This window comes from Dasypus novemcinctus, chromosome 29 (genome assembly GCF_030445035.2).
Source record: "Dasypus novemcinctus isolate mDasNov1 chromosome 29, mDasNov1.1.hap2, whole genome shotgun sequence".
In the NCBI taxonomy this organism is placed as follows: Eukaryota; Metazoa; Chordata; class Mammalia; order Cingulata; family Dasypodidae; genus Dasypus; species Dasypus novemcinctus.
The window spans coordinates 9,533,359-9,548,682 of record NC_080701.1 but is presented as its reverse complement, the minus strand read 5'-3'; the positions used below and the strand labels follow the sequence as shown (position 1 = coordinate 9,548,682).

The 15,324-nt window shown below is 41.5% G+C and overlaps 1 protein-coding gene across 1 annotated transcript in view; it reads right to left on the bottom strand.

Annotated features, from left to right (window-relative positions):
- DLC1 (DLC1 Rho GTPase activating protein) overlaps positions 1-15,324 on the bottom strand; it is a 507,940-nt gene that overhangs the window by 432,061 nt on the left and 60,555 nt on the right. The gene's annotated exons all lie outside the window — the stretch shown is intronic.

The window sequence follows — 15,324 nt, the reverse complement described above, 5'->3', positions numbered from 1 at the left end:
TCTCCTTCCTTTTACTCCTCTCTGTTCTTCTCCCCCAGGCAACTACTGATCTGCTTTTTGTCATTGCAGATTAGTTTACACTTTCTGGAAATTTAGATAAAATTTGCATTTCCATGTAAATATTAGAATCAGCATATTAGTCTGCCAAAGGGGTGCCAATGCAAAGTACCAGAAATCTTTTGGCTTTTATAAAGGGTATTTATTTGGGGTAAAAGTGTACAGTCCCAAGGCCATGGAAAGTCCAACTCAAAGTACCATAAGAGGTATGTTCTCACCAAACTCAACTACCACATGTTGAAGCAAAATGGCAGGTGATCTCTGTGAGGTTTTGGCCTTCCCCTCGGGGCTTTCTCTTTCAGGCTCAGCTGTTCCACTTCCCGATTTCAGCTGCAGGCTGGCATAGGGATTGTCTTTCAGGACTTCCTACATCAGTCTCAGCTGTCCTGCTCTCTTCCTGAGGTCAGCTACAAGCTATCAGTCAAAATGGCTCAACTCTCCCTGGGGCTTCAGACATTTGAGCCTTGTTTCTCACAGGGCAGGACTGAAAAGGACAGAGCTCTCTTCCTGGGCATCTGTCTATGTGAGCATGTGCTGATATTAGACCTACCAAGAGGGAAGGGACGCATCCAGAGTCATGCCTTACTGACATGGTTGAATCAGAAAAGCTCAAAGCAACCTGAACAGGTAATCACAGACCTCTCGATTGAATTTAATATAATCAAAGGGTATCACACCCAGAGGAATAGATTAGTTTATAAACATATTCTTTCTCTTTTGGGATTCATAAATAATCTTGAACTGTCACAATCAGCTTGTCCATTTCTATAGAAAAAGCTTGTTAGGGTTTTAGTCAATTTGGTATTTAGATCAAATAAGGGAGAATTAGCAGTTTAATAACATCAGACCTTCTGTTCCATGAACACAATGTATTTCTTCTTTTATTTAGGTCTTAAATTTTCTTCAGCAGTGCTTGGTACTTTTCAGCATATAAGTCTTGTACATTTTTTGATCACATATATCTGTGTATTTCTTATTTTTGATGCTACTGTAAGTGATGTTTTAAAATACCTATTTCCAATTGTTTATTGTTGGTATATATACATACAATCCATCGTTCTACATTGATTAGTATCCCAAAAACCCTCAAAACTCACCAACTAGTTGCAGTAGTTTTTGGCACATCCGTAAGATTTTCTTACCATGTTGTATGTGAGACTGTTTTTCTCCTGCTTTTCCAATCTGAGCGCCTTTTATTTCCCCTTGGTCTCTTTATTCCACAGGCTAGAATCTGCATTACCAATGTTGAATTAGCATGGTGAAAGTGGACATCCTTGCCTTGTCCTACATCTATCCAATGGAAAAAGCATTTGATCTTTCACCATTAATTATGACATTAGCTCCAAGTTTTCTTTCTTTCTTCAGATGCCTTTCATTAAGTTAAGGAAGTTCCCCTCTAATCCAGTGATCCTCGACCAGGGAAGATTTTATCTCCCAGGGGATATTTGGCAATGTTCAAAAACATTTTTAGTTGTCACAACTCAGGGGGGAGGATGCTCCTGGATGCTGAACATCCTACAGTACACAGGACAGCTTCTCCCTATGAAGAATTGTCTCTACCAAGATACCAGCGATGCCTTGGTTGCAAAACCCTACTCTAATTCTAGTTTGCTGAGATTTTTTTTTAATCAGGAAAGAATACTGGAATTTAAAAAGATGCTTTTTTGGGAATATGACTTTTTCTTTTTTAATCTGCATATAGTGTTTTTTTTTTAGCCTGTTAATATGGAAATTATCATTAAATAATTTTTGTATGTTAAATATATCTTGCATTACTCGAATAAAGTTCACTTTGTCATGATGTGTTATCTGTTTACATATTGTTGAATTTGATTTGCTAAAATTTTGTTAAGAAGGTTTGTATCTATATCCCGAAGGGATAATGGTCTGTTGTTTTCTTTTCCTGTTATCTTTGTTATTGATTTCTAATTTAATTCCATTATGGTCAAGAGAACATACTATAATGATTTGAATTCTTTTAAATTTATTGAGACTTGTTTTATGGTCCAATGTATGTCCTATTTTGGTAAAGGCATTAGAAAAGAATGTGTATTATTTTTCTTTGTAATGATTTTATAGATGAAGCATCTGATCTAGTTTCAGAGAAGTGCATGTGCCTGATAGGACATCCATTAGCAATCCTTATTTTTCTAAGAGATTATCAGCCTTAAGATACATAATGTGTTAACTCTAGAAACAAAGGATATAATTAGAATTGAAAGGGCATAAGCAAGCCTTTCTCATAGGCTTGCAAAGTTTCTATATTCTGTTTAGGATTCAATAGGACATATTCACATTTGTACAGTATCACTTCCACAGCCTGGTCTTAATTATTTCTTGGATAGAAGAACAACACACTAACAATGTTTTCTTTCATGAATTTCAATGTCCAGGTTTCCCTTTAGTAAGAAAAATGGATATGAAGAAAAACTTTTAAATTAAAGTTTTTGTGAAATTACATATCTCGTTTTAAGTTGGAGGAAAATATGTTGGGCAGAAAGTAACAAAAACTTTGCCAAAATTCAAATGTTAGAAAAATAATTTGGAAGAATTTGTAAAACATGTGTCATAAAGGGTTTCTTCTATCCTTATACTGGAAGGTTGAATTCCACTACTAAAATAATCCTATTGTGGAATAAAATATGGCAGACTGTCCTCCACTTAGATTAGTTATCCGTGGACTAAAGTAGAGTGTTGATTATAGTTGCCAAGTTCCTATGTAGACAAATGAATCACAGAAACACAGTAGCTATTTTACTTGCTGAGCTGCAAGTTTTTTAATGAGTTAAAATAATATTTTGGATCGTGAGTAGAAGGTGTGAACTATCAAAAACAGACATTTTGACTTTAAAGTTTAGGACAAAAACAACTCCACATGCAAAATCAGTTTGAGCAACAGACCCATGAATTTGGAGACAGATCCCGTGAGACATGGTCTCGATGGCTGTTTTCCTTGGGCTCAGCAGCAGTCAAGCCAATCTGATGATACCGAAGCTCATATGAGAAGATCATTTTATTACTAGCATGTATGCACAAAAATTATTTTAACTTGTGTCTGAATATTTGCTTTTCCTCCAGATGGGAAAAAGATAATAATGATACTTATTGCTAAACAATGAGAAGATAGAAACCAGAGAACGTGCAGGATATAGACGGAAATAGAATAAGTGAATTAGAAGAAGAAATGTTTTTCTTAAAATGAACCCAAAAGTTTTGTTAGTTAGCATTAGTCTATTTTATTTTCAAGTGCTGATGAGGGAAATCAAATCAAATCAATGAAACACAGCACACTTTTTGAGTATCTACCATGTGCAAGACATAATCTTAATTACCAGGGATTTTAAAATAATTTTAACAAGACCAAGACTTCAAAAACCTTATAATCTGATAACTTCTATAAATATTTAGACAGGCAAGCCACTCTATAAACATTGATACTGTTTAATTTTCTATTTTAACTGAAAGTCATTTTAATGTTTCTCTCTTACCCCTTGTTATCCTAGGTCCTAACTCTAACATCTGCTTTTCTGGAAATACCTTCCCAGAAGATTCACAAATTATATATACTTAGTTCTTCCCTTTTGGATATTCTCTCAACATTTTATTTATACCTCTTCTCAAACATGACACTTGGAAGCTGTTGGAGAATCTTGTAAGGGAGAATAGCTACAGGTAGACCCTAAACTAAAGACTGATTTCTTATACCTGCAAATGAAAGAAGAGCTTCCGGATGGAAGAAGGTGAATAGATGAGAAAGAAAGGAAACACCTATTCTGCTAGAAAGATCAAACAACTAATTCCTAGAAATCGATGGAGTAATGGTTGTCACAGACAGAGGCCTGGTTTTTCCTGTATCTTAAGTATGTATTATTGTCTTGTACCCTAAGTTGAAACACACCTGTCTCTCCTATTGTGTGACCATGTCACATGTAAAATTAGATTTTTAATGTTGTGCATTTAAGTGTTAGGGAAAGAAGATGGGCTAGTTTGCTCTCTAAAGCAAGTACCATGCAATGAGATGGCTTAAACTATGGGAATTTATGGGCTCGTGGTTTTGAGGCTAAGAGAAATCCAAATGAAAGCACCATCAAGGCGATGCTTTCTCTCTGAAGACTGGTGCTCTGGGGCTGGCTGCCAGTGATCCTTGGTCCTGGGCTCCTCTGTCACATGGCAGTGCACATGGCAGCCTTTCCTGGCTTCTCCCTTTTCTTTCAGGTTCTGTTGATTTTCAACTTCTGGCTGCTTCCTCTGACTTTTGTGTCTGACTTCCACTCTGCTTACAAAGGGCTCTGGGAAATCTGGATTAAAGCCCAACCGGATTCATTTGGGCCACACCTCAACTGAAGTAACATTTTAAGGCGATCTTGCTTACAAGGGGTGAACACTCACAGGAATGAATTAAGTTTACAAAAACGTGTGTTTCTGGGATACATAGCTCCAAACCATCCCAGAAGGAATGGAAGACTGCGGTCACCCCTGGGGCTGAAGTGTGGTTTGCTGGCCTGGCGGGGGAGCAGCCGCGGCAGGCCAAGCCGCTGTCCCCATAATAGGGTGGCTGGTCGGACTCACCGCCACCCCTGAAGGGAGCTCGGCATGGGAGCAGAGTGCCCTCGGGTCTCCCCTTCTCGGCAGCCATGCTTCCGCGGCCGCCCCTCCTCCTGGATGGCGCCACACGATGCCTGTGGGGCGGCACCCTTCTTCTTCCTTCTCCCTGCACAGGCGCAGGGCGGAAAATTCCAGTCTGCCCTTTTCCCCTCCCCCGACAGCAGCAACAGCCAGGCGTGGGCGGGAAAATCCAGTCTGCCCTCCACCCCAGCAACAGCAGCCACCAATCCCTAAACCCTGCCCCTTCCCCCAGCAACAGCGACAGCCAATCCCTAACCACCACCCCTCCCCCGTCCAGTACCGCCCACTGACCTTTCTCGGCAACCAATCAGAACAGGGCGTGGCTTCGACCAATCAGCCTTCCCCAGCCCCTATAAAACTGTTGCCTCTCCCTCAATAAAGTGGACTTGCGTGTTTACCTTGTCTCCGCGGTAGTTCTTCTGCCGTGTGCCCTCCAGTCCTGAGAGCCCCCGACAAGGGCCTGGCCTCCCTTGTCCCCAGTTCGTCGCCTGCTTCTCCAGGCGACCCCTTCGTCGCTGGCTTCTCCAGGCGACCCCTTCGTCGCTGGCTTCGCCGGGCGACCCCGTCACCCGAACCGCGCAACCCCTTGTGAGACCGATCCCTCGTCTGCTGCCGGACCGACCCCTCGTCCCAAGTGGGACTGACCCTTCGTCCCAAGCGGGACCGACCCCTCGTCCGCAGCCAGACCCCACCTCTACCGACCGAGCAAACCGTCGCAGAAGACGATCAGGAAATCACATTGGATACAGTTTAATGAGATCACTTCCTCTTAGCCCTCCATGGAAGAAGCGGGACTTTGGATTACTGTAGGCTGCAGGGGGAGCGGGGAGGGGTGAGAGCTGGTTCAGGGAGAAAGAAGGATAATTTAGAACATGGGGCACGTCTGGGGATAGAGGGATAGAGCAGTTGGTCTGTAATGCCACTTTTGAGACTTATGGAAAACTGGAGGGAAACGTGAGGCACCCTAAGGGATGAGAGGTAAACATAAAAAAAAGAGGGGCTTTTTCAACCTTACCTGGAGCTAGCCAGTGCATTACCTTTCTTTTCCCATGTTTATGTGCTTTCTCTATGCCTATTTACCAGCTTCCTAGTGTTATGAGATCAATACATTTATTTCTTAAGAGAAATAGAATTACAAAATAATCCAGGAAGAAAATTACTTACTGCTGAGTTTTAAAAATCCCTTGAAATGCAAACCACAAAGGAAATACCTAGCTGCTTCTCTAAGAGATGGCAGAAATTTGTAGGACAAGATACTCAGTTTCTGGTTTTTGCATTCATGCTCTGAAGACAGTTCTGCATTTCTTGGCTGTGTGTGTGTGTGTGTGCATGTAAGTTTCCAGATACATGTAACATATCCTTGAGCCAGACCACATGCTTATGAGTCAGATTTTCAGCCTGCATTTGTCTTAAACCGTGAAGCTCTGGGTGTAACCTAACAGAACCTGGCAGGTTGTCTGAACAGTTTTTTCACCACTTGACCCAGAGTAAATCAGATGACAGATTGTTGCAATTTTACATTCGTCCCCAGATGTAATTAGGAAAGTAAGAGAGTGTTCTATCAAGATTTTTGAATACAAACAAAATTTAATTTCCGATCCAAACTATTACAGCATTTAATAATGGAGTCACCAAATGTAGCTTACTTAGTTCCAAACAAAATGAAACAAAACAAAACAACTCCTTACGTAAGTATTTTGGAATTTTAAAAGTTTGAAATGTTCTTTGCATTGGTATTAGAAATTCAGTGTCTAGAAATAATAAAAATAATAAAGAATGTGAATTTGATGAATTTTCCCTTCTCTTTTGCCAACAAAATTTCTGGGGTGGGGGCAGGAGAATCAATTTTGATGGGGCTCAAGTTTCATCCTTCCTTCTAAAATATTGATGCTATGTTCAGTGAAAACATGAGCCATTCTCAGCACAGCTATGTATAAGTAAGATGAATGAAAACATTTTGCACTTATTTTTAGAAAGGCTTATCATATATTACAAAAGGAAAATAAGAGCAATATGGATTTTTACCACTTAGAAATCTAGATCCAGTTATAGAGTTTTAACTTCCTCGTTGTATGAAGTTAACACATCTATTTCTTAAGTAACTGGTCCAGACACTCAGCTAGTAAGTGGCAAGGCTACGTCCTCCCAGCCCAAGGAAAGTTCTCGTCTTGGGGAAGAAACATAATTCTAGCCCAGGATGTTTTTCTCCAAAATCTTTTGTCTCTTCTCTGAATTCTTTCAGGCCTAATCAGGACCAAAAGAATTTTTCCCCCTGCACCAAATCCCCAGGAGGCTTCTTTTCCCTGCTTTCGGCTAGCACATGCTTTCTCTGCGGAAATAGGTGCTATCCTGCTTTAAAACAGGGCAGAATGGGAATAAGAAAATGGAAGGCAAAAGGAAAGACCAAGGAAACAGTCTTTCAGAATGTGACTCTGCCAAACTATTAAGAGAATATTTTCAGGATGACCTACCGCTCAGCGTCCCTCTCCATCTGTTTCTTCCCTTCTATACTTACACAGACTTCATCTTCTCCCAAAATAAGGAAACCATCAGTCATCCTGTCTCCTCTTGGAACCATAATTCTTGTCTCTCTTTCTTTGTTACTAAAACTTCAGGAATCATAACAGACATGCACTGACCACTAAGCATCAGGCGCTATTCTCAGGGCTATATAGGATCGTTCTTCAAATCCAACAACCCTATGAGTAGGACCTATTAATATGCTCTCTCTTTAGATAAGGTAACTGAGACTGGAGAGTCGGACTTCCAAGCACAAGATCTCAACCCCTTGCCTTTCGATATGTTTGTGTTATACTCCTCACCCTGCTGACCCTCATCCTTCCATTTGTAAACTACTGGCCTTGACCATTTACAGAGCTGCTCTTCAGGTTAGCCTGAAATCTTCCAATTACATAAATCGAAAGTCGTAAAACTGAAAAGAAGGAATAACTACTTGAAAAGCCAATTATTTCCACATTATATACAAAGCTTATTTATGAGAGCATAATCTCAATGCAAACATTTGGAAATACACTGCTGAATAATTAGAGTATACATTAGTTGAAACGCCATGAGCCACTAATAAGGTTTACATTAGAATACTAATTGACGTAAGCTGGGGGCCATAAAACCACCACAAACCGAGAAGCAAAAGTTCATGCAAATATCTATCAGTAGGAGCAAACACTGGAAAAATATATCAAAATACAACAGCGATTGTCTTTCAGTGATAAGAACACAGTGGCATTTTTCTTTGCTCTCTAATTTTGCACATTTCCTGAGATTTCCTTAGTGAGTACACAATACTTCAACAATGGAAGGACAAAAGAGTACATGTTAAGGAAGTTAAGATATTATTAAGCCTCAGTCATCAATTATTTCTGTGGTGCCAGGCAAAAGACTTCTTTGGGCCTTGTTTGAGTTTGCTAACAGCTGCTGGGAGAGATACACCAGAAATGGGTTGGCTTTTGCAAAGGGAATTTATTAGGTTAAAAGCTCACAGTTCTGAGGCTGTGAAAATGTCCACATCAAGGCATCATCAGAGATGCTGTCTCACCAAAGTGGGCTGCTGGTGGCCCTGGACCCCTGCCACAAGGCAAGGCAAGATGGCGCCTCTCGGGGCTGGGTCTCCATCTTCCCCTCAGGAGCATGGCTCATCTTCCAGCTCTCCTCCAGGTCTCGATTCTCTGAGCCTCTTGGGGGCTTCTTTCCCAGCCTCTGTGCTCTATACTTCTAGCCTCCAGTCTCCAGGATCTCTCTCTCTCAGCCTCCCGGGGTTTCTCTGTCTCTGCCACTTTTTCTGTGCCTGTCTCTGCATGTCTGTCCCATTTAGGAAGAACTCTAGCAAGAGGGCTGCAATGCACCCTGGGTCACACACACGGAAGTGCTCCAGTCCAAGGCCCCCCAACAGAATCCTACCCCAGTGCAGGGCCCACACCCCCAGAAATGGATGAGCTCCGAGCACATGTCACAGGCTTTGTTTCCTCACCTGTAAGTGGAGGAGTAGGGACTAAATATTAACTACAACTTCCTTTTATCGAGTTGTAACTTTCACGTACACTAGCTTTTTAATCTTCTCAATAATTCACAAGAATTACAGGACGTTAGCCTACTTTTCCTGGATGAGATGACTGAGTTTTAAAGTACTTTAAGTAACAAACAGTAGGTGGTGAGGGCCAGTTGCTCCAAAGAGGATGCTTCAAATCTCATCTGTCACAAATATTTTACAGACTATGTTCATATAATTCTGGTTATTTATATCTCCTTTTCTTTATGGCACGCTCATGGAATATTATCTCTAAATTCCGTCTACACTTTCTAGGTCTTGTTCAATTAACTCATTCCCATTTTAGCATCTATTTTAGTGTCTACTTCAGCCATCCCCTATTTTACCTATTTCTTCAGAAAACCTTCCTTGATCACTCTTGCTGACTATATCTGCTCACCATTGTTCATCCACACACAATGAAAATGTTCAGGTCTTACGTGTTTGATTGCCCTTTTAGTGTATTAATGGTAATACACTCTTGTGTATTATCACATATTGTAATACAACAGAAAGTTACATTGCAACTTGGGTTTTTCAGACTACATCAATTTGGGGCATAAAAACTGGAACGCGGTAGTTCTGGATGTCCTCAGAAAGCAGTGTGTGTCTTGCAGACACTTGGCTCCCATATGGCAGGCACCATTTTCTTCCTTTCCTGCTATGGATCTCAAGGGAAAGTTAGGCTCCTGATGCCCAGGAGAGGCCACGCACCTGCCGACTGGGCTCTGAATGCGCCCTGGGGATGCTCACCTGCCACTGTCAGAGCCAGAGCCAGCTACCGTCAATACTGCCTTCCCTCCCTGGGCTTCTACTCCTGCAGGCTTGATGCCACCAATGGTGTGTTCTCTTAGTTTTCCATAATTTGATTTTCACTAAAATAGTTTTGCTCTTGCACCTCTTTGTGAGTCCCTGAGGATGGACACAGAAGAAAGCCCGGTGATATTCTGCAGGACATCACCTCTGCCCTCCGCAGCACGGCCCCACTCTCCTCGGACAGAGCTGGCCTGTCCAGCTGGGACGTTGCCCACCTTCTGACTAGTCCGGGGCATTCCTTATCATTTTTTTTATCCCCGCTTGTAGCTTTTTGCTTGCTGTCTGTTCTCTGTGTACATTCGCTGTGTGTTCTTCTGTGTCTGTATTTATTTATTTTATTTCCCCTCCCCCTTGCAGCTTGCTTGCTATCTGCTCTCCGTGTCCGTTTGCTGTGTGCTCTTTTGTGTTTTTGCTTGTCTCCCTTTTTTGTTGGGTTTGCCTTGCTGAGTCGGCTCCCCATGGCACTTACAGGTAGGGCAGTGCTCTGCAGCACTTGTGGTCAGTGTGCGGGCAAGCCCGCCTTCACAAGGAGGCCCTGGGATGTGAACCCAGGGCTTCCCATATGGTAGACGGGAGCCCAACTGAGTGAGCCACAGCTGCTTCCTGATTCCTTATCTTTTTATAAAATCCAGTCAATTATTCAGCACATATATTAAGAGTTCATTATGTGCCAGGAATGAGACAAAGTGCCTTCCCTTTGGGGGAAAAATGTCTGAGAAAAACAGATAAACAGAAAGTATATACTAATTATAATGAAAACTGCTAGGAAGAAAAAGAATCCCAAGCAGAGAACTAACTAGTGGTGTGTGTGTGTGTGTGTGTGTGTGAGTCAGGTCATTAGAAAGGCTCCTATCAGGAAGTGACATTTGAAAGAAGACTGAGTTTAACACAACAGGGGAGAACAAATGTAAATGCCATAAAGCAGGCATGTCCAGGCCTCCCTGTAGCTCAAGTGGACATGCCTTAGGCACAACTTGAGCCTCCTGCAATATGTCCTTGAGTGGTTTATAAAGAAATGAAATTCACTGTCTCAAGAAAATGTTGACAAGGGTGAATTTTAACCTGGAGAAATTTAACTAGATATCAAAGCAATACTTTTCTGCACAAAGTGAGTCCCAGGGATATAGCTGTCAAAAAGACCCACTTCTCCCCCAAAACTACCAAACTGGATTGTAGCAAGATTTAAATAAGGAGATGGGTATGATTGCCCATAACAAAATTCTACATTATGATATAAATTCCAGGGAGTATTACACAAAGCAGTGCATTGTGTTTTGAAGTATATTATTGATATTTATAAAGTGTCTATTAATATTGATAAACCTGCTTATCTAACTAACAGATTTTGACAACCCAGAATCCTTCATCATTCTCTCTTGGCCTGTGAACCCAGCTGTCACAAAGACCATGCATTTACTACCTGGTGGAGGTGCAGACGCACATCACCCTTATCGAAAGCTTGTTGAGCTCTTAAGGCATCCTGGATGCTCTGCCCAATTGGGCGTTGTGCAGAGGTCATGGATTTGATCCTGTTTCTAAAGTACCTTAGAATTCATTTTTTTTGGGAAAGGAGATTGGGATTCCCATGACCCCCAATGGCAATAACAACAAAGAAAGGTAAACAGCATCTCTTTTCTTGTGCTCCAAGAGTGTCCAGCTAAGCAGGGAGTAGGTGAAGATGAATGAAGAATAAGAGGGACGGTGCACGCATGACCTGGAGGACAGGAAGTTCCATCACGGGAAGCGACAGGCGATGTTGGAAGAGGAAGTGGGGAAAATGGAGGAAGGTGGGGCTGCAATTACAGAGTAGAATTACAGAATTCAAAACTGGGGTTTGGCAATAGGTAGAAGATGTGTTTACTGATAGGAAAGGGGCAATGGAGGGGGAAGGAAAGTCTTGAAGAACAAGCTTCTGGGGAGTGGAGGTGGCTCAAGCCATTCACATGGGAGGCTCGGTTCTGGTGCCAACTAAAAAAGAAGGGGAGAGGAGCACACAATGAGCACAGTGCAAACAACAAAAGTGGGGGGGATAAATAAAAAATAAATCTTAAAAAATAAAAGAAGGGAAGTGGTTGTGGCTCAACTGACAGTATGTCTTCCTACCATATGGAGGGTCCAAGGTTTGATACCCACAGCCTCCTGACCCGTGTGGAGCTGGCCCATGCACAGTGCTGCCATGCCCAAGGAGTGCCCTGCCATGCAGGCGTGTCCCCTGCGTAGGGGTGCCCCATGCACAAGGAGTGCACCCCGTAAGGAGAGCCGCCCCATGGAAAAAAGCACAGCCTGCCCAGGAGAGCGCTACACACACAGGGAGCTGACGCAGCAAGATAACACAACAGAAAAAGCGACACAGTTCCCTGGTACTGCAAGACAAGAATGCAAATGGCCACAGAAGGACACACAGTGAGTGGACAGAAAGAGCAGACAATGGGGGGGGAAGGGGAGAGAAATAAATAAAATAAATCTTAGAAAAATAAAAAATAAAAGAACAAGCTTCGTCAGCAGTTAACGTGATCCTCCCCCTAACTATGGAAAGCTGCCAGGCCATGCCTCTCATGCCCTCTCTTAATTGAGGACGAGGCTCTAAGGTGTCAGGCGACTTGCTCCCTGGCAAACAGCTCGTGAGCCACGGTCAGGGCTGGCTCCCTCTGACCTGCACCCACACCCGGGTCCTTCCACTATCCCAGGTAGCCTCACGGTTTCCAGGCCTGGGCGCGGCCTCTGCAGCTCTAAGCCCAAGGGGTGTTTTGGAGCGGGGACAGTGCACATCCCCCCGGAGCCACGAGGTAAATCAAGCACTTAGAGACCCTCCATCATCTTCACTTGAACCCTTGTTAACGATGAAGTTCTGCTTCAAAAATTATCTCAAGCCAGCCAAGACTCTGTTCCGAAGGTACAATATTTTTTTGGAAAACACATCATTACGGCATATTGTATGATAGGAGAGAATTTTATGCTCAAGCTCCAAAATTATTAACATCTTTCTTGTAAAGCCGCCAATATACTGTGACAGGATCTATAAATAACGGGAGTTATGCCTTTAAGAAGGTAGTATATTTCTGAACTTTAAGTTTCTATTTTAAGCATGTTAAATGTTTAGTGAAAAACCATAACAGGAAATTAAAAAACACACTTCCTTCTATATAGAAGTGGAAGCTCAAGCTAGAAAAGGTTTTACTCCTCTTTAGATCAAGAAAACAAAATGAAGGAAGAAAAAAACTCTCTTCATTAACAGATCAAAAATCACTGTTTGTACTTTTGTTCTGGCCCTGTTACTCCTACCCTCCACAATAAACTCTGATGACAGGTACATCTGATGTTCTCTATACCTAATCAATCTAGCACATGCTGTTGAAAATAGTGTCAATGGCAACACTGAATCTCACATGCTAAGGTAAGTTATAAAACCTAATGTTTTTAATAGTGAAGTGAAGGAAGATATTTTTATAAAAGGATGCCACAGGCATACTTTAGAAACCATAGAGAAGACAGCTAACAGAGATGTGGGCAGCTTCAGATAGAATTGTATAGAGCTTTATAAATCTAGTTGCAGAAGGCTTTGAATTTCAAGCCATCACACAGAATCCAAGAATGTACTGGTACTCAATATATCAGTGCTGATAAAAGTCCTGATTTAATGGAATGGCGAGTAAAGCATCTTAAGAAGCATGGACATCTGTGATAAGTGAATAAAGAGGCAGTCCAGAAATCCAGCAGCGGCCGGAGAAGATCTGGTCAAAGTTCACTGTGAGCATTTCCACGAACTGGTCCCAGTGAGGAATTTCACTCCTTCACAGCAAAATCTTGCTATGGTTAAAATAGATTTATACTTAAACTAACCATCCTTACAGCCCACCTTTCTAGATATGAATACAGACAAGTGACTGAATATATGATTGTTTACTAAATATTTATTGTTAAATATAGTCAACTTCAAAAAATGAAGGTAAAGCAGAGAAGAAATTTTTGAATGGCTAGACTTAGAGGTAATATAGTTTTGCTGAAGTAGCTTATTGAAGGGTTGTGATATTGTACATTGTAAATTCCCTCAAATTCAGAAATACTCAATTTGGACATTCAACACAACAGATAGATGGAGAATCTTAGAATGACAAAATCATTATTTTATTTCATTATTTTATACCATTTGCATCCTGTGTATAATAGATGTATATATTGGATATATGCACATAAATCAATAAATTTCACTCTGTTTCTCTCTCTCTCACACACAAATAAAATAGGAAGTAACTCAGAATATTAGCCACTTAACTGACAATCTCAACCAAACTATTTGCAGTCCACAGGCCAAATCAAGGTCTCAGAGCAGTGAAACTCAACTTTTCTTTTTTTAATCAGTAATTTCCCTCATGTATTCACTCATGATCTTATTAGCCTAATGTTTAAAATATGTGGTATGTTGTTTGGAGAAAGCTGGGCTATGTAGTTCACTGTGCAGTTGATCCAAACAGCACTTCAGCCTGATAAAATGAAGCTTTGGAATAGGTGCGGAGAGGGGAGGAGCTGAGGGCCCACAGCACGAGGGAGAGATTACAGAAAGCAGACGAAAGCAGTGAAAGGTGGAGCAGGTGCGGCTGCTCCGGGATTGCATGCAACGGAGCATGATTCATGCCCCTGAGAACAGCCACAGAATTTCAGCAGAGCCTAATACCCTCTGCTCGAGAGGCTGAGATGGAGTCATTTAGAATAAGTTAAGTCTGATGGGTTTATTCTGTTAAACAAGGCACGGAAGTGTACAATCCGTTTTTAAAATGCGGTCCATTGTGAGAGTTAAAAATATCCTGTCACTTTTTGGAGTAAGCATTACTTCTTTGGGGACATTCGCTTGGACACTATGCTTCAATGTTCCCTTTGCTCAATAGTGTTGCTTAAACGAGACATTTCATATGTCTAAGAGCGGAGTTACCAGGTAAGGGCCCCTGAGTCAGTACCCTGCCATCTTCAGGGCGCCCCTGTGCACACAGACTTCAAGTTTTAATAGCACGCCTGCAAATGTGCAGTTCTGCAACCTTGTTCATAGGGGCTGGGATTGGGTTTCTGTTTGTTTACTGTTGTAGCTCCAGTGTTAGAAAGTGCAGTAAATATGTATTTATTTTTACAATGAATGATTGCATAAGTAACTAAATTTAAATGCAACATTTAGAAACAAAATATGTGAGTTCGCAGAGGAACTAATATTGCATTTTAAATGTCCATTTATAATATGAATAAAACTGTACTGATACCTTGTTTAAATCAGAGCAGAATGTTTTGGTCGAAGGAATAAGTAGATCTCTATACAGGAGAGAAAAGTTGACAAAAGTTCCAACTTCATTAATGTCTTGGAGGAAAACGATGGGAAAGTTTTTGCCTAAACTTTCAGCGCTTGTCGGGGTTTGCCTTTTCTTTTGTGATCGAAAGTGGGGGCCAGAGTGTCTTCCTGTTGTCACAGAATGGGACTGTCGTGTCTGCTCATTCTCTACCCTTGAAACCCCAGTCTATTGCAAATCTATTCTGTGGTTGTTGGACTCTATCTTTTCTAATATACCTTGTCAGTTCTAACTTAATACCGTATAAAGAGAGCATTAGCCAGACGATGATAATGATGACAAGGCATTGAATTAGGAATCTGGAGATTAAAATTCTATATCTGGCTGAACCGTTTATGCTAAGATAAGTGATATCAAATTTTGGCGGGGAAAAGACTTCTTATTTGCCTGACATCTTTTGTCTATCAAGTAGAACAAACAAACAAACAAAAACCTTAGAATTGTTATACT